Source organism: Piliocolobus tephrosceles, chromosome 15 (genome assembly GCF_002776525.5).
Source record: "Piliocolobus tephrosceles isolate RC106 chromosome 15, ASM277652v3, whole genome shotgun sequence".
Taxonomy (NCBI): domain Eukaryota; kingdom Metazoa; phylum Chordata; class Mammalia; order Primates; family Cercopithecidae; genus Piliocolobus; species Piliocolobus tephrosceles.
In genome coordinates this window covers 33,716,310-33,739,930 of record NC_045448.1, presented here as the reverse complement: position 1 = coordinate 33,739,930, position 23,621 = coordinate 33,716,310, and the positions used below count along the sequence as shown (strand labels likewise).

The window sequence follows — 23,621 nt, the reverse complement described above, 5'->3', positions numbered from 1 at the left end:
ACCCCCAAATCTGACTGTGAGTATATGTTTTGGGCAAACAAAATAAATATTTCTGTTTGCAAGCTAAAGAAAATAAAATATCAAAGCTAAATCCTATATGAGCTTAGTATCTTCAGTCAGCCACATAGAAATAGGCCAGTTTTGTGTGGGAAATGTTTCAGACAAATTAAGAATATTAAAAACAGTGACGTTAAAGGTAATGTTTAATTTTACTTTCCAGACCACAAATTTTTAAGGCCTCCAGCCCAACCATTTATGCAAAGTGCTAATTAAAAATGTTATCTGTATATTAAAGGAGTTTCTTATATAGTGTTAGAATCCAGTGCATTCAGCAAATGTGGATTGAGTGTTTACGACATGACTTATTGAAAATATTATACAGCAGGGTGACCAGCTGGGAAATTAATTTGTGCTTTTTTTTGTTCTCAGTTGCTGCAGAGCCATCTGAAAGGAAGGAATCAAGCCTCTGTGTTCCGGAAGTCAGGTACTTTTCACTCCCAAAAACACAGGTTCATTTGTGGTGGGTCTGAGGCTAGGTGCTCTGGGTTATCCAGTGCTTCCTGAAGCCCTAGTTTTGAAAGAAGAAGCAGGACGAATTTTTCTGTATTAGAGATTGGCAGGGGAGAATTAGGCGTTGCTCCACTTGATAATGCAGAATTGTGAATAAGGACAAGGTTTGCAGATTCTGCAGCAGCTCAGTGGCAGGGTCTTGATGGTGTCAGGCACTTAAAGGGTACAGGGCAGGACATCAGGAGCCCAGTCTGGAGACCTACCCAAGATGCTCTTATGTGGAGTTTCCACAGAACCTGAGCAAGGACCTGGACCTGGAGATGTGGAATAGCAATGTTGGGCCCATAAATGGGACCACAAATGGACCCAGCATCTGAGCCACAGCATCATGTGACCATAAGAATAACAGTCATAAATGCAACCCTGGATGAGACCAGGGATTTGCCCCACTCAAGAACAGGGAGGGTGCAGGACCACTTGATAAGGATGACACAAGCCTACAGCATGACTGTACAAAACAAGGTTGGACATCTTTAAAAATGATTAATATTGGATTTTTCACTGGTTTTCACATGTGGGAGCTAATACCAGTTCTCATAAAATCCTTCTCAAGAAAGATAAAATTATTCCCTGAATGTCAGGAAAAAAAATTGGTATCTATTACATATGTGTAAGAAGCTTTATTAACAAATAATCTGTGTCACTAAATCACTTGGATGTAATGCAATTATATTTTTTCAGCCATAATCTAATTCAGATGTTTTGTGACAATGCAAGGAAAAAAATGGATGTCTGGGTGGATATCATTAAAGACTATTCTCCACATAAATCCCTATCTCTCATTGAATTAGAAAAGGATTTCCTGAAATCTTGCTAAAGAAATCTAAAAGGTAGTTAGTTTAAATTTGAACACTCTCTCATACACAATCTCATTTATTTATTCTTTCAATAAATATATTTATTACATTCCCACTGCCTGGCAGGAATAGAGTTGAATATCTGTATTCAACTTTTCTTTGATGCCGGGTTGTACAGGTATCGGTGATACAATAGAGAGAAAGAGAAATATGGTTGCTTTCCTCATGGAGTTTTTAGTTAAGTGAAACAACAAGAAAACTTATCAAAAAATAAAATTTGGTAGGTGCCAAAACGGGAGAAGTACATGTTCTGTATTAGCAAATAGCAGAACATAATTTAGATGAGGGTGGTATCTCAAGGATGTGATAAACTGAGAGTGAAAGGATAGGAAGAGTCAGCCCGGCGACCATTGCGTAAGTTACAGCTTCTCACTATCTCTTCCACCACCAAATTGAGAACATGTAGTGAATTTCAGCATTATAAGATCCTTCAAATCCAGGTAAGCATCCATATCAAGAATGTATTTGAAACTAGAGAATTGTCCATAGGATAAAAGAGGGGATGCTGCCTCATCCAGAGCCCGAGCTCTCTATTAGCCATGCTGCCCTCTGTGTCACTTCGCTCAAGAAAAACCCTCCACTTGAGCTATGAATCCCATCCTCTCTGGCCATCTCAAGGCTTCACTTTTCGAATTCTCCTATCTCTCCTACCTCAACAATGCCTCCTCTCTACTGGGTCTTTCCCTTTGGTGGCACACATGTCATAATAACATACCCACATTTGTTTGCTTTTTATAGAAGAGGAAAAGAAAGCAAAACAACCTCCTTTGTCCATAGGTACACACACACACACACACACACACACACACACAGTATACCCTGCTACCACCTCACTTCTCTGCCCCCTGTCACAGCAAAACTCCTTGGAAAAGTGCTATATATTTACCACCCACACTTCCTCATTCCTTCTCCAACCACTTTGGTCAGGCTTTCTACTCCTCCACTCCCCGGAATTTCGCCTCTTACCAAGATCAGCAATTATCTCCTTTTTTCCAAAGCCAGTTGACACTTCCCAGTCCTCATCTTCCTCATCCTCTTGGCCGCATTTGACGTGCTTGTCTACGCTCTCCTTGAAACACTTTCTGCATCAAGTTCTGACACCCAAACCCTCCCCTGGTTTGGCACTCTTCAGTCTCATGCTGGCTCTGCCTTCTCTACAAATCTATGAATGCTGGCATATCTCCAGGGCTCAGTCCTCAGGTCTCACCTCCTTTCAATCTAACCTTACTCCCTCAGAGATCTCATACACTATCTTGGGTGCAAATCACATTCACACACTGATGACTCTCAAGTTTCTGTGTCAGGCTTACTCCTCTCCCACAAACTCCAGATTCCTCAAACCTCGTGCCTCCTTCACAGCCCTTCTGTAAAGTGAGTGGCCAAAATAGAACTGTTGATTTCCACTACCCTGTAAATCTACCCCCCTTTCAACTAACCATCTACATACTCCTAATCTCCTTTGCCTTGCCACACCTTTTATTCTTCCATAGCACTTATCACTGTCTAACATATTGTATGATTTTATATAACCCATTATTCATTGTCTACCTCCAATAAAATGTAAGTTCCACAAGGGCAGAGATCTTTGTTTCATTAGCTGTTATATCCTAAGAGCCTAAAGAATTGTCTTATATATATTAGACCCTCAAATATTAAGTATATGAACTAATGAGAGATAAGTGACTTGCCTAAGGTAGTATGCATTGCATTATATAAGAATATATCCAGGGATTTCTATATTACAAAGATGTAAATCAACACAAATTTAAGACTCTGAATGAGGCCCTAGAGAAAGGCAGAGATATAAGAAAGGAATATGAGTCCTTAAAAGCCACCCTCCTGCTGAACAAGAACAACCACATTGCTGCTATATGAATAAAAAATAAAATTCCATTTAGTTAAACCTCTGAAATTTTGGAATTTGTTACAGAAACTAGCTAATACACATTTGAATGTGAAATTTTTTAGCGTGAAATGAATTCATGTGCTTTGGGGGAATTTACATTATTCATTCAACAAACATGCTGAGCTCTTGCTGTGGGCCAAGAACTCTGATGGGCATAGGGGGTTCAAAGATGAGTAATAGAAAATCATTTCCCTTCAGGAAACCCAAAATGTACAATATCATGTTGTAAGTTTTATTTCAGAGGAAAGGAAAAGGGGCTGTTTCAGCCCAGAGGAAAAAGCCTAATTCTGCCAGGCAGAGAAGAGACGAATCAGAACAGGGGATGTGACATTTGGACTCAGTTTTGAATTGTGAGTATGATGAAGAATGAAAAAAGAAAATATGTCACTTTTGTAAAATGTTACTTGACAAATTCGGTTCCAAATTATTTGACCTTTTCACTCTGTACAACTCTTCTTAGAGTTTCATTAAATACAATTCATATTCACTTCAGAGGTGAAATTGAACTTTGGTGTAGATATATCACTCAAATAGATTGGGATATAATATTTTTCTGTTTGCTAGTACAGTGGTAACATGCAATAGAAAATATCAAAGTGCAAAAGACTGTCCATCATTATTGATATTTTCCAAATAGTTAATTTACCCCAAAAGATAAATAAAAGCCCTTTTTAATCATCAAAGACAGCACCACTCGGTATTTCACAATCTTTTACACTGGCTAGGTGATAAGCTGCACTGTTTTATGGGTCTTACAGTATTTGAAATCTATGAACCAGAAAGACCTTTTGTTTGTCTTCCAAATGTCCTATGACATTTGTTTTAATAATATTTATAAAGGTCTTCCTAATGAAGCAGGTATGCTTTCAAGAACTAGTTAATTTCAACATTTATTAAGTAATTGCTTTTACTTTAAGACTGATTAAGATTCAATGTGGACAAATACTACGTAATACACTAAGTAAGGCAGAAGTTTCTGCAAACACATGGGATAATATCTGGAAGTGGTCCAGCAGACTCCCATGGAGTGGTGCGTGTAGCAAAAACAAATCTATCTCATTATATCTGGCACTGATTAGATCCTTTGCTAATAGGTCTTACCTAGTTCTCATTTTTACAAATAAGAGAAATATATGAAACTTAAAGTGAGGGCCAAAGAAAACGTAGGTATAATGATAATAATGACATAAATCCCTTTTGAGAGACCTTTTTCTCACACAAATATTTTTATATTTGCTATCTCATTTGTTTTTCATACAACTTGGAAAAAATATTAGAAGATGAAGGTAAAAATGTTTCCTAAGCCTACTTTTTTTGTTTTGTTTTGTTTTTTGTTTTTTGAGATGGAGTCTCACTCTGTTGCCCAGGCTGGAGTGCAGTGGTGCAATCTCGGCTCACTGCAACCTGCGCCTCCTGGGTTCAAGCTATTCCACTGCCTCAGCCTCCTGAGTAGCTGTGATTACAGGCACATGCCACCATGCCTGGCTATTTTTTTGTATTTTTAGTAGAGACGGGGTTTCACTGTGTTAGCCAAGATGGTCTCGATCTCCTGACCTCGTGATCTGCCCACCTTGTCCTCCCAAAGTGCTGGGATTACAGGTGTGAGCCACTGCGCCCAGCCACCTATTTTTTTTTTTAAGTCCAAGTCTCAGTCATATTCCAGTTTCCAAAATCAGAATCAAGCATTATCTCTTCCTTCCAGTGGTATAAACACTGGACTGGACACTTTGAGGATAGGAGGATCTGCAAATACAGAGATGAAGCATATTCTCTCCTTCACCTATGCTTGTAATTTAGTGGGGAGAGTCAGATAAAAGCATATGCAAAACAGCACATTTTGACTTGCATTATTCTTTTATGTCCTAAAAGAGGAGACAATGTTCTCATTTCAGTGAATCGACATCCACCCCTTTGAACAAGCCAGAAATCCAGGAATCTTCCCCCATTATTCCCTCTCCCTTACCAGCCACATCTAGTCCATCAAATCCTTTCCACTTTACCTTCTAAATATTTTTCAAACATTCTTTCTATCACCATTGCCATAGCCTGAGTTCGAGCTGCCATTATCTCCCATAGGCATGAATTGCACTGCCCCCTAAATAGCCTCCCTGCTTCCATTCTGAGCCTACACAGTGTTCTCTGCACACTGCAGGTGGAGTGATGTGGTAAAAATACAAATCTAGTCATAGGTTTTCCCACTCAAACCACTTCAGGAACTTTACATTAGTCTTATGGTAAGGTGCAAAATTCCTTAATTTAGACCACAAGGCCTTGCTTGATCTAGCCCCTGCCTAACTCTCCAGTCCCATCATCTGCGGCTGTATCTCTTTGCTCTCTGTCACTTTGGTCTTCCTTCAGGTCATTGAACATTCCTCAGTCCTTCACACTGCCTAGTTTTTCCCTTGTTCTTCCCTTTACCAAGAATGCTCCATCCCCTCCCTATCGTCACATTGTAGCCCAAAAGTCACTTAGGCAGGGAAGACTTTGTTCACTTTTTAGACACAATCGTTTCTTCTTAATGCTAATCACAACTCATAGCTATGTATTTATTATGTCATTATTTAAATCTGTCTCCCACTTCCATCCTGTTCCCACTGCACTGTAAGCTCTGTGAGGGCAGACCCAATGTCTTTGTTGCTTACTTTGTATCCCTGTAGCCTAGCACATTGCCTAGCACATGCTAGGGGCTCCCTAAATAGACAGTGAATGAGCAAAAAGATGACTACATGAATGAAGGAATGCTGAAATAAAGATTTCATGAAAGAGGTCACCCTGGAAATGAGCACTGAGGGGGAAATAAGATTGCAATAGTCAGAAAAGGATAGGGAGGAACTTCCACACTCTAAGAACTGTGAGAAGCAAAGACAAAGAGACAAGAAGTCATAAAGCAGGAGAGGGAATCATGAAGAATCCATACTTACTTATTTGAATGTATACAATAATGGAATATTAGCCCAGAAAGATGTACATTCATCATGAAGATCCTAGAATGCAGGATAAAAAATAGTATTTAATTACATAGTGATTCATTACCATTTTATGAGCAAAAAGTGACATATATGAAGTGAAATTTGGACAGTATTTTATGCTTGTCCATAAAGAGTGTAAGCCAATTAAAACCATAAGCTAATATTACCACAGATAACAAAGTTATTTTTTAAAGCTATTAACGGCATACATTTGAAAAATAATAAAGATACTGACATGTCCTTGATAGAGAGTACAGACAAGAGATTTCTAAGATCGAAATTCATGGATAAAGATGATGAATTGAAGCAACCCAATTTATAACACAGAATCCCCCAAAACCTCAGGAATTGGCAGCACTAGGTACTTCTAGAAACAGAGTTGAAAATAAGAGGAGTGGACCAACTACAGTGGTTCACACCTATAATCCCAGCACTTTGGGAGGCTAAAGTGGAAGGATCATTTGAACCGAGGAGTTCAGACCAGCCTGGGTAACATAGGGAGACCTCGTCTCTACAAAAATTTAAAAATTTAGCCAGGAATGGTGGTGCACACCTGTAGTACCAGCTATTTGGAAGGCTGAGGTGGAAGGATTGCTTGAGCCCAGGAGTTCCAGGCTGCAGAGAGCTGTGATCATGCCATGGCACTCCAGTCTGGGTGTGAGAGAAAGACCCTGTCTCTGAAAAAAAAAAAAAAAAAAATACTGAGTATGGTGGCTCACGCCTGTAATCCCAGCACTTTCGGAGGCTGAGGCGGGCGGATTGCCTGAACTCAGGAGTTCGAGACCAGCCTGGGCAACATGCTGAAACTCTATTTCTACTACAATACAAAATATTGTAGGCATAGCAACATGTACCTGTAGTCCCAGCTACTCGGGAGGCTGAGGCAGGAGAATTGCTTGAACCCAGGAGGTAGAGATTGCAGTGAGCCGAGATTGTACCACTGCACTCCAGCCTAGGCAACAGAGCGAGACTCTGTCCTCCGTCTCAAAAGAAAAAGACTGGTTGGAAGTATGTTGTTTGAGAAATGGATCACTAAAACCCCTCCTTCCTTGCAAACAAGAGTTTTATTCTCTAAAAAAATAAAATACAGGGTCTCTACACTGAGGAGTATGTAGTACAGATAAGGATAAGAATGTGCTTTATGGAAAATGAAGGCAGGAATATGAAATTAGGGTTTACATGTCCAGTACTAAGATTTCCAGCTCTCTTCTCCAATTTGGATCCCAGAATTCTAGCAATACACATACATTTTCTAGACAGGAGACGAAAAGATTCTTTTGGGGTAAATTTGACCAGCTCAAAAGGAAAAACTGACACCGGAAGATATGCAAAGGCCCAGCCAAATCATCCTGTGGTGCATCCCATAAATGACAATAAACAACCATCCACTAAGGTCAGTAAGATTTTCTTTTCTTTCTTTTGAGACAGAGTCTTACTCTGTCACCCAAGCTGGAGTGCAGTGGTGTGATTTGGACTCACACTGCAGCCTCCACCTCCTGGGCTCAAGCGATCCTTCCATCTCAGCCTCCCAAGTAGCTGGGACTATAGGCACATGCCACCACACCCAGATAATTTTTGCATTTTCTGGAAGAGACGGGGGTCTTACTGTGTTGCTCAAATCCCAGGCTTCAGGCAATCCTCCTGCCTTGGCCTCCCAAAGTGCTGGGATTACAGGCGTGAGCCACCATGCCAGACTTCGTGAAGAATTACTATACAAGTCTAATTCCCTACTCTCACACAGAAGAATCACCAGACACATGAGGAAAGTACCTAAGCTGAATGACAGAAACCAAAATTTAATCAACTGATTAAGTATAAAGCAACTTGGGGAAGGTCAGGTGCAGTGGCTCACGCCTATAATCCCAGCACTTTGGGAGGCCGAGGCAGGTGGATCACGAGGTCAGGAGATTGAGACCATCCTGGCTAACACAATGAAACCCCATCTCTACTAAAAATGCAAAAAGTTAGCCGGGTGTGGTGGTGGGCACCTGTAGTCCCAACTACTAGGGAGGCTGAGGCAGGAGAATGGCATGAACCCAGGAGGCAGAGCTTGCAGTGAGCCGAGATCGTGCCACTGCACTCCAGCCTGGGCAACAGAGCAAGACTCCGTCTCAAAAAAAAAAAAAAGAAAAGAAAAGAAAAGAAAAAAGCAACTTGGGGGAATGGACTCTTGAGGGACCATGTGGAATAAAACTAATGTTGATAAACTTAGAGAAATAGAAGGGGATGTTATATCCATGAAACAAAAACAGAATGCTATTAAAACAAAATAAAGAGAAGAGCCAAAATAAAGCATTACAAATCCAAGGGTAGAAAGGAAAAACTCAGTGGACACTTTGGAAAATAACCGTGGAGAAATCTCCCAGAGAGGAGAGCAAAAAGAGAACTGAAAACCAGGAGAGAAAAAACAGCAACATTAGAGAGCTAGCCCAGGAGATTCACCAGCCAAATAGTAGAGTTTCCAGCAGAATAGAGAGAACGGAGGGAGGGAACGATTAAAGGAATGATTCAAGAAAATAGCCCAGAGCTAGAGGACATGTTTTTCTAGACTTTAAAGGCCTAATCCACGTGGCCAGCACAAATAATAAAAATAGATGAGGACTGAGTTCCTATTTTTTATCTTACCCAAATTCCTACCTAAGGGGTCTAGGGAGTCATGCCCTATAAACCATAAATTCTCATCAGATGGGTTTTATTTAACCTTATATAGTGTGACATATTTTTCAATCTGATTCTGGCATAACATTATAAGACAAGGAAAAAAATATTTAACCCCAAAATACGTTCCCTTGCCATACCTGCAAAGTCTCTGGTTGGAAAAATGTACATCCTATAGAGAATTCCGTTCCTCCTTTCTTTTCCTTCCTTCCTTCCCAGATCCAGGAGATAATCAACTAAGAGCCCTTTTATGTCCGATAAAAAACAATTTACAACTTGCTCTCTCTAAAGTCAGCTACCTAAGTGCTTCCTCTGCACAATAAAACTTGATCTCCACAATCCTTTATCTTTAACCTCAACATTCCCATCGATCCCAAGTCTTCAGACAACATCAACCATTTGTCAACCAGGAAATGTTTAAATTTGTCTGTAGCCTGGAAGCCCCCGCTACCTGCCCCGCTTTGAGTTGTCCCACCTTTCTAAACCAAACCATGTATTTCTTTTTTCTTTTCTTTTTCATTGTACTTTAAGTTCTGGGATACATGTGCAGAACATGCAGGTTTGTTACATAGGTATATACATGCCATGGTGGTCTGCTGCACCTATCAACCCATCATCTACATTATGTGTTTCTCTTAATGCTATCCCTTCCCCAGCCCCCCACCCCCCAACAGGCCCCAGTGTGTGATGCCCCCACCCCATGTCCATGTGTTCTCATTGTTCAACTCCCACTTATGAGAACATGCAGTGTTTGGTTTTCTGTTCCTGTGTTAGTCTGCTGAGAATGATGGTTTCCAGCTTCATCCATGTCCCTGCAAAGGACATGAACTCATCCTTTTTTACAGCTGCATAGTGTTCCATGGTGTATATGTGCCACATTTTCTTTATCCAGTCTTCCATCCACAGGTCACCAGCATAAAAAACAAACCAATGTATTGCTTAAATATATTTGATTAATGTCTCATGCCTTCCTAAAAGACATAAAACCAAGCTATACCCCAACCCCCTTGGACACATGTCCTCGAGACCTCCTGAGGACTGTGTCACAGGCCATGGTCATGCATATTTGGCTCAGAATAAATCTCTTAAAATATTTTAGAGTTTGACAATTTTTGTCAACATAGATATCACCATGAAATTTCAGAATATTTAAGGAGAAGAGAAAATCTTACAGGTTTCCAAGTGTGTAGAGGAGAGAAAAACACAGTTTACATACAAAGTTTTGGGAGCCAGAATGACATAGTTTTTTAACATTAACCTTAAAAAGCAGAAAATAAGGCATTTAAAAATCTAGGAGAAAACTATTCTAGAATTCTGCCTTCAGCCAAAAGTTATCAATCAAGTATGAGGGTAGAATAAAAACAATCGCTTCTGAAAGTCTCAAAAAATTTGCCTCCAAGAACCTTTCACTGGAATCTTGTGACTCTACCAAAAATGAGAGTGTGGTAAAGAGTCAAACTCAGTAAAATATTTGAAGATGTTTATTCTGAGCTAAATATGAGTGACCATGGCCTGTGACACAGTCTTCAGGAGATGCTGAGAACATTTGCCCAAAATGGTAGGGGTGAAGCTTGCTTCTCTATGTTTTAGGGAGACAGGAGACATCAACCAAATACATTTAAGATATACATTGGTTTGGTCCAGAAAGGTGGGACAACTTGAAGAGCGGCGAGGACTTCCAGGCTATAGGTAGATTTTTAAATGTCTTGATTGACAATTGGTTGAGTTATTATCAATAGAAAGGAATGTCTTGGTTGCATAAAAGTTTTATCATGCAGATGAAGCCTCTAGGTAGCAGGCTTCAGAGAGAATAGATTGTAAATGTTTCTTATCAGACTTAAGGTCTGTGTTGCTGCTAAAGGCTGGGGGGCTTTTGCCGAATTCCAAGAGGGAGGAGGGCATAATGAGGTGTGTCCAACCCCCGCCCCCACCCCACCTTCCTATCATGGCTTGAACCAGCCTTTCAAGTTAAATTTGGAGGGCCCTGGCCTAGTGGAGGAAGTCCATTCAGATGGTTGAGGGGCCTTCAAATTTTATTTTTGGTTTACGGAGTCAATCAAGAAAGAAGACATGGGATACAAGAAAAGGTTCTACACAGTAGGCCTAAGAATCAACAGAGGAAGGAAAATCCCAACATAGGATGTCAGCTGTACACCAGCTACAGAGGCAACCAGTCCAGACTGCAGCGGGCCAGAACAAGCCAAAAGATTCTAGGAGAGCATTTACTCAAGAACATAATATCGATAAATTATCTGACACACCTAACTAAAGAATTGAGAAGAGACTTGGAAAAATGTAGAAGAGTTTGGGTTTGAATTAATGATGAGTATGTCTATAGGAAACAAAGAAACTACACACACAAACAAAAAGCATAATTATTAAATACAAAAAAAAATTACAATCATGAAGGAAAATGCATACTGTGTGCCTCAATTATAAACAGTCATAATACTATAAGACTGAGTAATGCTTTAGCCTAAATTATAACACAGTGGGAGAAAGGATGAGAAAGGAGGTGAGGAAAGTGGTGAAAGAGAATAAAATCCTTATTTTCCTAGTGATAATTCAATGAATCATACCTAAATAGAAAAAATCAAGACCTAGAAATATGAACCTGCTATGTAGATGTATGATGATATATACCAAATGGAACAGTGAAAGGAACTTACAGCGGTTGCCTGTAGAGAAGAGGAAATGAAGGGTGAGGGAGACTTTTGTTTTAACTGTGTGTATTTTAGAAGTTTCATAAAAATAAAAGCTAAATAAAAGACTTTTAATTTAAAAAAACAACAGATCAAGGATGAGGGAGAGACCTACATGAGAAAAAGAGAAACAGAGACTGATCTATAAATAACTCGTAAGTTTCATATTTAAATGTCTAGGAAGATAAGGAAGTCCAAAGGCAAGTTTGAATTTAAAGAGAATAACAAGTACAATTTTAAAAGTAAAGCATTTATCACAACAAACAACTATCGAGAGACACAAAATCATGAGAGCCACTCTCTGTACCTACAGAACTTTAAGGTTGCAAGGGCCCTTAGAGATCAACTTGCTTCTGTTTCCTGAATTTTTTCTAGGATACTCTTTGCAAGGGCTGTACATGCTCTATTTAAACACCTATAGTGACGGAGTGTTCACCATATACTGAGGCCCCACTCTCTACTTGAGCTTCTCTAATTCTTTTTTTTTTTTGAGATAGAGTTTTGCTCTTGTCACCCAGGCGGGAGTGCAATGATGCAATCTCGGCTCACTGCAACCTCTGCCTCCCAGGTTCAAGCAATTATCCAGCCTCAGCCTCCAGAGTAGCTGGGATTACAGGTGTGCACTAGCACACCCAGTAAATTTTTGTATTTTTACTAGAGATGGGGTTTTGCCATGCTGGCCAGGCTAGTCTCAAATTCCCAACCTCAAGTGATCTGCCCCATTCAGTCTCCCATAGCGCTGGGATTACAGGCATGAGCCACCGGCCCAGCTAAGCTTCTCAAAGTTTTTTTTTTTTTTTTTTTTTTTTGCTCTATGGCCCAGACTGGGTGCGGTGGCGCAATCTTGGCTCACTGCAACCTCCGCCTCCCAGGTTCAAGTGATTCTCCTGCCTCAGCCTCCTGAGTAGCTGGGACTACAGGCGCGCACCACCACGCCTAGCTAATTTTTGTATTTTCGGTAGAGACGGGGTTTCACCATTTTGGCCAAGATGGTCTTGATCTCTTGACCTCGTGATCCACCCATCTCGGCCTCTCAAAGTGCTGGGATTATAGGCGTGAGCCACTGCGCCCGCCCTTGAATTCTTTTTTTTTTTTTTTTGAGACGGAGTTTCACTCTTGTTGCCCAGGCTGGAGTACAATGGCATGATCTCAGTTCACCACAACCTCCACCTCCTGGGTTCAAGTGATTCGCCTGCCTCAGTCTCCTGAGTAGCTGGGATTACAAGCGAGTGCCACCATGCCCGGCTAATTTTTGTCTTTTAGTGGAGACAGGGTTTCTCCATTTTGGTCAGGCTGGTCTCGAACTCCTGAGAGTGCTGGGATTACAGGCGTGAGCCACGGCGCCCAGCCTGCTTCTCAAATTCTTAAATGGGACTTCCTTAGGTAAAGCAAAATCTGCATACAAGGCGTTGTTTCTTGTGCTACCCTGGAGTTCTTGACTCTCTCTTCTTTTGCTTAAAATGCTGCAGATCGGCCCTAAGTGTTATCAGTGCTTTTAATAACTACCAAAATGCTTTCCTGTTTTTCTCCCTGAACTCTTAATTGTACCAGAGGACCCAACATTTTAGTAAAAGAAACTAAATATTTAAATATGAGTAAAAGTGAATATATAATAAATGATATCCATTCATTCCTGGCTAGTGAAAGGAACTGAAATAAATGACTTTCAGAGATTCCTTCCATTCTTTTTAAACACGGGAGTGTTTCATGGACTGGGATCACTATGTAAGGTACAATAACAGGGATGAAGCAGGCAGGGGAAGGCTAAAGGAAGGGATAAGAAGGGCTCTGCCTCCATGCCTTGCTATCTTCGGGCCCTTCTGAAGTCAGCAATTGTCATGAGGCTTGACTCAAAATCTGTTTATAAGAGATAGAGTTCAAATTAAAGCCAAGTACAGCAGTGTTGTTTCCAGAATAATATGAGTCTTCAAGCTGTGCTAAATGCCTTTTTGCCTCTACACATGAAAATTACTACATTTTTCAGTTTGTTTCTATTTGAAGGAAAATGGTTTAGGTGATTATAGAGGAGTAGCTGGTCAATTCTACCCAAATTCCACTGGTGATTTTTATGTTAAAATTCCAAAAGTCTCTTTAATAGATAATTTATGTTCCTCTAAGATAGTTTTTTTTTTTTTTTTAACAATAATAAAAGCCCTCAAACTTCCCAGAGGCAAAAAAAAAATTATACTCAATGTGGGATCTTAGAGCTTAGCTCTTTGCCAGAGGCCTATCCATCTCACATGATCAAGAGATATTCTCCAGTAGTTCTCTGTGGGTGACCGAAAGCTGTGAAAGAGTGGTGAGACATATATTCTTTTCCTGGGCTTGAAATTTTTTTTTTTTTTTTGAGACAGAGTTTTGCTCTTGTTGCCCAGGCTGGAGTGCAATGCCACCATCTTGGCTCATCGCAACCTCCACCTCCCAGGTTCAAGCAATTCTCCTGTCTCAGCCTCTTGAGTAGCTGGGATTACAGGTGTGCAACACCACACCCGGCTAATTTTTTTTGTATTTTTAGTAGAGAAGAGGTTGCACCATGTTGGTCAGGCTGGTCTTGAACTCCTGACCTCAGATGATCCATCCCCCTCAGCCTCCCAAAGTGATTACAGGTGTGAGCCACTGCGCCCAGCCTGGACTTGATTTTTACCAGTGTCAAAATCAAAATAATTTCTCAAAATCTCTTATTTGAAAAATTCTAATTTTTCTGGTACCCATTTTCTTAAATTCCATTTTTATTTATTTACTCATCAAATACTGATTGTTCATCTACTATGTGACCAGCCCTGTTCTGCCCACAGGGGATGCAGCAGTGATCAACACAGAGAAATGTCCCAGGAGCTCACATTTTAGGGATGGGAGGACAGATAATGAGATTTATATTTATCTTATTCCACTATATAAAGAACATAAAAGAAAGTGATGTCCTAGACAGTGACAGTTATAAGTGGTGGCTGATTATACAGGGTAATCAGAAAAGCCTTCTTGGAGGAGATGTTAGAAGTGAAAACCAAGTGTCAAGAAAAAAATCAGCCACATAAAAGGTCTGGGGAAAGAATAGGCAGAGGAAAGAGCAAGTGCAAAGGCCTAAGAGAGTCTGCACGTGAACATGATTACGTAACAAGAGTGTACTCTGGGGGATTTTAATGTCTTTAGTGATAGTGGATGCCTTCTTGCATCTGACCACTCGGCTGAGTTCTCATAGACTAAAGCTTCATTCCCCCAGTTGCTAGACTATTGCAGCTGATGTCTTTTAGCTGAATCCCACCCCAGGCATTGCCCACAGCCTAAGAAAGTCTCTCTACCTCCCTGAAAGCAGATCATATCAAATGACTGGCCACAGAGTTATAAAAACTCAACCCCTTGCAAGAGCCGTCCAAGTACTTAGTGCCCCAGGGACTGGCTTGATTCTTCTATCTTGATTGCAGCACAGCCCACCTCCTCTCTCTGCCCAGTCATGCTTTCTTCACTGCCCTTTTCTGAGAGCACTTTTCCACAGATTTCCATCTCAGCATCTCTTTCCCTGGGGCATCCAGCTTAAAACCAAGGTTGATCAATTTCATCACTTATAAACATTAAAATATGACAGCAGGCCTAGGCAACAAAGCAAGACCCCATCTCTATTGAAAAAGAAAAAAAAAATTATCTGAGTGTGGTGGCACACACCTATAGTCCGGATACTCAGGATGCCAAGGTGGGAGGATAACTTGAGCCCAAGAGTTTGAGGCTCCAGTGAGCCATGATTGCATCACTGCACCCCAGGCTGCACAACAGAGCATGGCTCTGTATCAAAAAAATAAAATATAACAGCAACACCATCACCAAATTTAGAAATCATTTAAGAGTGCCAGTGTTTTGGCCAGGTGCGGTGGCTCATACCTGTAATCCCAGCACTTTGGGAGGTCGAGGTGGGCAGATCATGAGGTCAGGAGATCAAGACCATCCTGGCTAACACGGTGAAACCCTGTCTCTACTAAAAATACAAAAATTAGCCAGACGTGGTGGTGGGCGCCTGTAGTCCCAGCTATTCAGGAGGCTGAGGCAGGAGAATGGCATGAACCGAGGAGGTGGAGCTTGCAGTGAGCCTAGATGGTGCCACTGCACTCCAGCCTGGGCGACAGAGCAAGACTCCGTCTCAAAAAAAAAAAAAAAAGAGTGCCAGTGTTTTTAATCCATTTGTAATTAAAGATAATATGATACAAAGTCCTAATTGGTCTCCATTCTTTTAGTTTTGTCACTCTAAAATCTGTCCTCACACTGTTGAGTATTGCCATCTGATCATGGCAATCCTTTGCTAAAGCCCTTCAGTGGCACTCAGTGGCCTTGAAGACAATGGCTGAACTCCATGGTCCCCAGGTCTCTTCACAACCTAACATCTGCCTTCCCGTCTAGCCCTTCCACTGACCTGATTCAACCCTGGGCCCATGGCATTTGAGTTACACTGCTTCACATCCTCTTGCCTGCCGTTGAACCTGTGGTTTTCTCTGCTTAGCAAATCCTTTTTTATTCTTTAAAGCCACCTTTTCTGAAAGCCTTCCTTAGCCCTCGTACTCAGAGTTCCTAACACCCTCTTGTGCCTCTATACTGTGCACTTTTTATTGTTGTACATATCATTGTAAACATCTGCCCATTTCTGCTGCTCAACTGCACTGTTGTTTCCTTGAAGTCAGAGACTATGTTCTATTTAATATCAACCCCTTCAGTGCCAAGCCCTTCAGAGACACTCAAAAAGCCTGCCTCACCCTGATTTCATCAGGAAAATAGTATAGACAAGACACAAAACGTATTTGTAAAATAGATGCCTAACTAGTAACCGTTTTACAATTGTGAAATCCATCTTAGTAGAAAGGTTACCTTTCACTGGGCCCTAATAAAGGAGGGTCTATTAGTTTATTTTCACACTGCTGATAAAGACATACCCAAAACTGGGAACAAAAAAAGATTTAATTGGACTTACAGTTCCACATGGCTGAGGAGGCCTCAGAATCATGGTGGCAGCAAGAGAAAAATGAGGAAGAAGCAAAAGCGGAAACCCCTAATAAACACCTCAGCTCTCATGAGACTTACTCACTATCACGAGAATAGCACAGGAAAGACCAGCCCCCGTGATTCAATTACCTCTTCCTGGGTCCCTCCTACAATATGTGGGAATTCTGGGAGATACAATTCAAGTTGAGATTTGTGTGGGAACACAGCCAAACCATATCAAAGGGGCAGATGTACACTGTTTGTATCGTAAATGTAACTGCCGGGCCCCGATTGCTGCAAGTCTCAGGGTTCTACAATCTTAAGGACTCCCATAGACTACTACATTTTCATACTCACCCACTTCAGTTAAACCCTCTAAGTTAGCAGTTTCCACTCTGTTAACAATTTGTCATGAGTATTTATTCGTCTTCCAGTTGACTTGAAATGAGAGAAAAGACAATGGGCAAATCAGAACAACACCCGAGTGAACTGTTCCATGTTCACAAGCGTGAAAGCTACCAAAGCCATCCATGAACTGAAGAACTCTTGGTTTGCCAATTAACAGAGAATAAGAGTATGCTTCCAGGAACCTTCCTGGGGGGCACTGCATTTTAAAATTGACCATTGGTAATAGCAATGATGAGCTCAACAAGAAATAGAATCTTACCCTCCTGACAATTCCAGTGTTCAGAAAGGACAGTGTTCTAGCAGAAAAGTCAGTCAGTGACTTTCAAGTTAGAATATTGTGTTTCAATTCTTTTAAGAGCATGTGGCCTTCAAGAAGATATTTAACTTTGCTTAGCTTAACTCTCTTCATCTGTAATACAGAATTATCTGTAACTCACACCATCCTTGTGAGAATCAAATAAATAAGGTCATATGTGAGAAAGTGCCTAGTCTAGGCTCTTGCCTGATTAAGGTTTTAATAACTCTTCACTCAAAGCAACAAGTGTATTCACCAAATGCATTTTCCTTATGTTGTAAAACCCAAGCACAGCAAATCAGAAGAAATTGATTCTTATAGATTAATATCATCATTCAAACACACTGGCATGAGTTTAAGATATGTTGATTTTGAATTTCTCATGTCAATCTTCTATACAATCAGAAAATCACTTTAAGAAGCTATGACAAACTGCCAACCATATATATGAGGCTATAATACATTTGATTTTTTTCCCTGAATAAGCTGTTTGAAGAATGACAGCTAGACAGTAAAAAAGAAAATCAACCCCTCTGGAAAGTTAGTAGCTTTATATACCTTTGCATCCCAGAAAATACCTAAGCAGATTAAAAGCTTTCTACATTTCTGAAAAGCCCATTTTGGTCTGACCACCTGTGTTCTAAATTGTACAATAATGGAATTTTAAAAGGTTGTGTGATAGTAAATCTCTCCAATCAACATATTATAAAACCAACACCACCAAAAATTTACCTCTCCAGCACAATATGGAAAGACAACTGCTCAGATCTGAGAGATGTAAAATGTTGAGCTTATTTTTTTAAATCATGTTACTCATTGATTGTAAGGTTGGTAATACTTAGACACAATGCTTGAATTGAGACAAAAAATAATCTGCAAGCTTTTGTGTCTTTTGGTATGCAAAATGAGAAGTCCTGTCAAGTAGACTAGAGGATAAAGTAAATCTTTATTAAATAAAAAAACTATTAACCGGCCTTTGGTGTAGCCCTGCTTGATGCAAATTATATTACTTGTCAAGACTTCTGTTTAGTCACAAATAAAAGGTTTAGTGGATAAAGGTTTGGCCTTTCGCTACAGGTTTTCTGCCAAACTATGACCTGAAATGAATGAATTGGTATTGAGTGGGGCCTCCTGACTCTGTAATTTAATGCTGACAGTAATTAGCTAAGAAGGTGGTGTTATAATGAAAGCCCAGAGCATAGTGTTTATGTGATTTTACACAGCTGCAATAGATGGCGCCTCCTTTTTCCGTCTTTTTCATTTACTACCTCTGAAAAAGAAGAAGGTGCAAGTCATAAAAGATACAGGCTGCTTGACTCTCTGATAAATCTCTGGACAGTGAAGACCTTGGCTTTAAATTAGCTGTCAGGCTTCAGCCATCTTACTCACTAGTTCACTCTGGAGTTAGCAACAGTGCAAAGAGATTATAAATGGATGCCTATGTCTTGATTAATGCCCTCTTTAGTAAACAGACTTTACACATAGAGCTGTGGCATAGCAGATGCCCTGTTATAAAGGTTAATCTTCACTTCAATAGCACATTCAAGACACCATGCTTTTTCACAGTTCTTCTCTTTTCTTTTTGAATTTCAAATTCTCTTAGAATAAATGAGAAAGAGGAAACCTAATAGCAGAATCAGGATCTATTGTTAGAAACTTCCTGTGTAAATAAAGGATCATTGCTGAACCTCTTGACTGTTTCATAGAACAAAGGAAATCCTCTGTACAAGTCCAAATTGAAGACTTTCCTCCTTGGCCTTTAAAAAAAAAGCTTTAACAAGGAAGGCCCACACCTAAGTGACCCCTCTGTGCTTCTAGCTAGGGATAATTTGCTTGATGGAATGGAGCATCAGGCTGGAATGGAGGTTTTGCACCAAGTAGTCTAATGTTAGGTGCCAGCAAGTAATCCGACTTTATAACCAAACACTGAGAATCCATTAGGGGGCCTGTCCTCTTCCAACTGCTGCCTGTCTTTGTGTTACCTGAATGTCACTTGGTTACACAGGAAAAAGATGGGGAGAAATGAGGATGCAAAAAGAGGCAAAAAGAGTGTGCTAATACATTTTTACTTTATCCAAAGCTTTAGTTCCAGAAGAAATGTTGATACGAGATTTTTGTCACATCAATTACTCTCAATGAATTGGAAGCAAATCTTCCTTTCATGTGTTTATTGACATTGTCATTTACTCAGCTTTATAAAGTGTTTTGTTGACGTAAATTAGATCTTTGTTTACTCTGTTCCAGACAAGAACAAAAATAAAATTCTCTCATAAAAACGTCTTTAATACTTTGCTATCCTAGAAAGTAAGCAATTCTGCCTAAGATTAGTAGGTTACATTAGTCCATTTCCAAAAGGAAAATAGTAAGAAAGCAAAATGAAGGTACAGAAAATTGGTTAGAAATTCCAATTAATTCTAGTTAGTTTTTCGGTCTTTTTATTCTATATACAGAGAGTGTTTGCATAATTTAATTTGGATTTTCAGAACACTAATCCTCTCCATGTTTAAATGAAATAGACAAATACACACCCCCAAAATTGAGGGATTATATGGCCATTTGCCACTGTTCGCCTCCAATTACTGCATGTTCTTACTCCGTGTCATCTTTCTTCTTCTGAAGTAAAACCCTGCTGTAGTAAAGAGACTTCTAATGTAATCTGAGTTAAATCTGTGGTCAGTTGATAGAAAGATTCATGGCGCCCCAACTACCCTCTTGTCTTCATCACTAAGAACTCAGAGAGGAGGCCAGGCGTGGTGGCTCACACCTGTAATCCCAGCACTTTGGGAGGCCGAGGCAGGCAGGTCATAAGGTCGAGAGATCGAGACCATTCTGGCCAACATGGTGAAACCCCATCTCTACTAAAAGATAAAAGATTAACTGGGTGTGGTGGCATGTGCCTGTAGTCTCAGCTACTCAGGAGGCTGAGGCAGGAGAATTAGTTGAACCCAGGAGGCGGAGGTTGCAGTGAGCTGAGATCATGCCACTGCACTCCAGCCTGGCAACAGAGTGAGACTCCATCTCAAAAAAAAAAAAAAGAAGAACTCAGAGAGGAACCATTATCCCCTGTGAAAGAACCATAAGAACCAGAAACTGGCAAGTAAAAAATACAATGGGAACCCTCCTTCCTTGGGAAAATAGGGACTACTGGGGTTAAGCAAGGTCTAAGAATGTAGAGCAAAAAGAGCATATTTTAGGACCTGGGAAGCAAAGAGTCCAGTCCTGGTTCTAGTCCTCTTACTATAGCAGAGTTGTAGACCCTGCTTAAGCAAACAAAATACCACCTATATGGGATTTGAGAACCAAGATAAACCAAAAGCAGAACAAAGTGTTAAGAGGAAAAAGAGATAATACTTCTTTTGAAGAAAAATTAGGATATGTCTTTTTAAAGAGTTAAGAGTATTTGTGTTGGTTGGTTGGTTGGTTGGTTGGTTGGTTGGTTGGTTGGTTTGAAGGTATCTATAGCACCAAGATGCTTTATGCCTAGGAAGTTGAAGTACTTTACACCATATAAACAAGTAGCATCGCAGAAAGGGTGACAGTTGCCTGAGTGTCCTTTCTATAAAATTTCAGATCCAAAGTTGGTGATAGGATAAGCCTTGCATTTTGGACAGAAAAGCATTGGCACAAAACAGAAATAAGGTTAAGTGCCTTTGGAAAGAAACGTTTTATATATTGTGACAAACCGAATAATAGCCCACAAAGATATTCAGGTCCTAATTCCTGCAACCTGTTCAAGTTTCGTTAAATGGCAGAAGGAACTTTACAGATATGATTCAGTCAAGAATCTTATGATAGAGAGATTAGCCTGGATTATGCAGGTGGACCCTAAGTGTAATCATAAATTTACTTATAATAGGAAGGTGGAGGGAGATTTGACAACACAAGAGGAGAAGGAAATTCGATGACAGAAGCCAGAGATGGGAATGATGTGAAGAAGAGGTGAAGTCAAGGAATGCAGGCAGAAACCAAAAGCTAGAAAAGCAAGAAAATGTATTCCTCCCTCACTACCACCACTCCAGAACCTCCAGAAAACCCAGCCATGGCCACACTTAGACTTTAGCCCAGTGAAGCTAATCTCAGACTTTTGGCCTCTGCAATGGTAAGAAAATAAATGTGTGTCGTTTTAAGATACTACGTTTCTGGTAATATGTTACAGCATCAATAAGAAACTAACACAAAAATGTTCTGGGTTCAAGTTAATATGAGGCAGCCAAAGACATAAGAAAGGTAAAATATAAAAATAAGTAAAAATATGGTAGTAAACTCTCTAGTATTTTAAAGAATGAATCTCAACTTCTAAAGCAATTCACCCAAAGCTAAATTTACCAGAAGTAGATGGCTTCATGTAAGAAACCAATACAACATTCCTAGTGTTATTTCATCTGATTTGTAGTTGGTTAAAAACTATAATGTTTATTTTGATCAGTACTTCTTTTCTTTTTTGAAACAGGATCCCCCTCTGTCACCCAGGCTGGCGTGTGGAAGCATGATCATAGATTACTGCAGCCTCAAACTCCTGGGCACCAGTGATCCTCCTACCTCAGCCTCCTGAGTAGCTAGGACTACAAGCACTTGCCACTACCCCCGGCTCATTTTATTATTATTATTATTTTATTTATTTATTTATTTATTTATTTAAGACAGAGTCTTACTCTGTCACCCAGGCTGGAGTGCAGTGGCACGATCTCAGCTCACTGCAAACTCCACCTCCCGGGTTCACGCCATTCTCCTGCCTCAGCCTCCCAAGTAGCTGAGACTACAGGTGCCCGCCACCACACCCAGCTAATTTTTTGTATTTTTAGTAGAGACAGGGTTTCACCGTGTTAGCCAGGATGATCTTGATCTCCTGACCTCGTGATCCGCCCATCTCGGCCTCCCAAAGTGTCATTTTATTAATTTTTTTTGCCTGAAACAGGATCTTGCTATGTTGCTCAGGCTGGTATCCAACTCTGGGCCTCAAGCAATCCTCCCTCCTCAGCCTCCCAATATGCTGGGACTATCAGCATGAGCCACCGTGCCTGGCCAGTGCTTTGATTTCTAAAGTCATGTTATACTAGCTACTCCTTTTATTTTAGCACTCTCCTGTATTCTCATACTGCAGGGGCTAGAAGTTTGGGAGCCACATTAACTCAAAATCCCTTGCCGGTAGGATTTCAGTTGAGATTCCACCAAAGTGAAGACTTACAGGAGATTTAAAAGGCAGAAGGAAATGGAATCCCTTCTTCTTTCCACAGAAGTTCAGACTTCACAGCAATGGCAGCAGCAGTTTCCTTTTTGGGTCTTATGGTCTACAGTCAGGCTTCAGCTGGAATGGGGGCAGCACCTGCCTACAATTTCCTAGTTTGTGGGAGGACCTCTGCTTTCTGCTTTATCTTCTTCTGGTTTTTCCTACAATTTTGTAAGCACCCTGCAAAACGTTATTTTCTCCTCAATAATTTATATTTTTCTCATTGAACTCTGATTCTTACAAATGAGAATTCAGAAAAGAAAATTTTCCTTTTTAAAAATATCTAGAGCTATGTTTCTCAATAAAGATAACTACAAAACATTGATTTGAAACTCCCAAAATATTTGCTAACATGTAATTCAGAACAACAAAAGTTTTCTTTCATGAATTTTGGGATATACAAAAAACGGGAAAGAAAAGTACAGATAATAATGGAGGTGGGCTGTGTGGGTGGCAGCAGGGTTGAAGGTTCACCTTATAAATACTGTATTACACAGGCCCATTTGTACAAGTTTCTACCACTGGGTAGAAGTAGAGAAGGGCTAAGTTCTGGCATGGGTAAGGGAACAAAGGACACTAGACTGCCATCTTGCAGTTTTCTATTTCTCTTTAGTATTCTTCAAACACGTATAAAGAATTGTGGCTGTTTTGTTTGGTTGTTTGTTTCCAACATACCTAATACTAGAAGAATTAACCTCTTGCCCATATCCTTCACTAAGTCTATATGAAGGTTAGCTGTTATCCTGCTAGTCTAACATTTAGGTCATTTTAAAAAATAACAGGCTGGGTGCGGTGGCTCACACCTGTAATCCCAGCTCTTTGGGAGGGCTAGGCGGGCAGATCACTTGAGGTCAGGGATTCAAAACCAGCCTGGCCAACATGGTGAAACCCGGTCTCTACTAAAAATGCAAAAAAATTAGCTGGGTGTGGTGGTAGGCTCCTGTAATCCCAGCTACTAGGAAGGCTGAGGCATAAGAATCACTTGAACCCAGGAGATGGAGGTTGCAGTGAGCTGAGATGGCACCACTGCACTCCAGCCTGGGTTACAGAGCAGGGCTCCATCTCAA

The 23,621-nt window shown here is 40.4% G+C and overlaps 1 long non-coding RNA gene across 1 annotated transcript in view; it reads right to left on the bottom strand.

Annotated features, from left to right (window-relative positions):
* The window catches only part of LOC111545435, a 91,036-nt gene extending 74,378 nt beyond the window's left edge, over nucleotides 1–16,658 (bottom strand). Inside the window, exons 1-2 of the long non-coding RNA XR_002732453.1 lie at nucleotides 16,614–16,658; nucleotides 6,255–6,317 (exon numbers count right to left, since the gene is read on the bottom strand). This is a non-coding gene — a long non-coding RNA (uncharacterized LOC111545435). The remainder of the gene's footprint in view (nucleotides 1–6,254; nucleotides 6,318–16,613) is intronic.
* Between the last annotated feature and the right edge of the window lie 6,963 nt (nucleotides 16,659–23,621).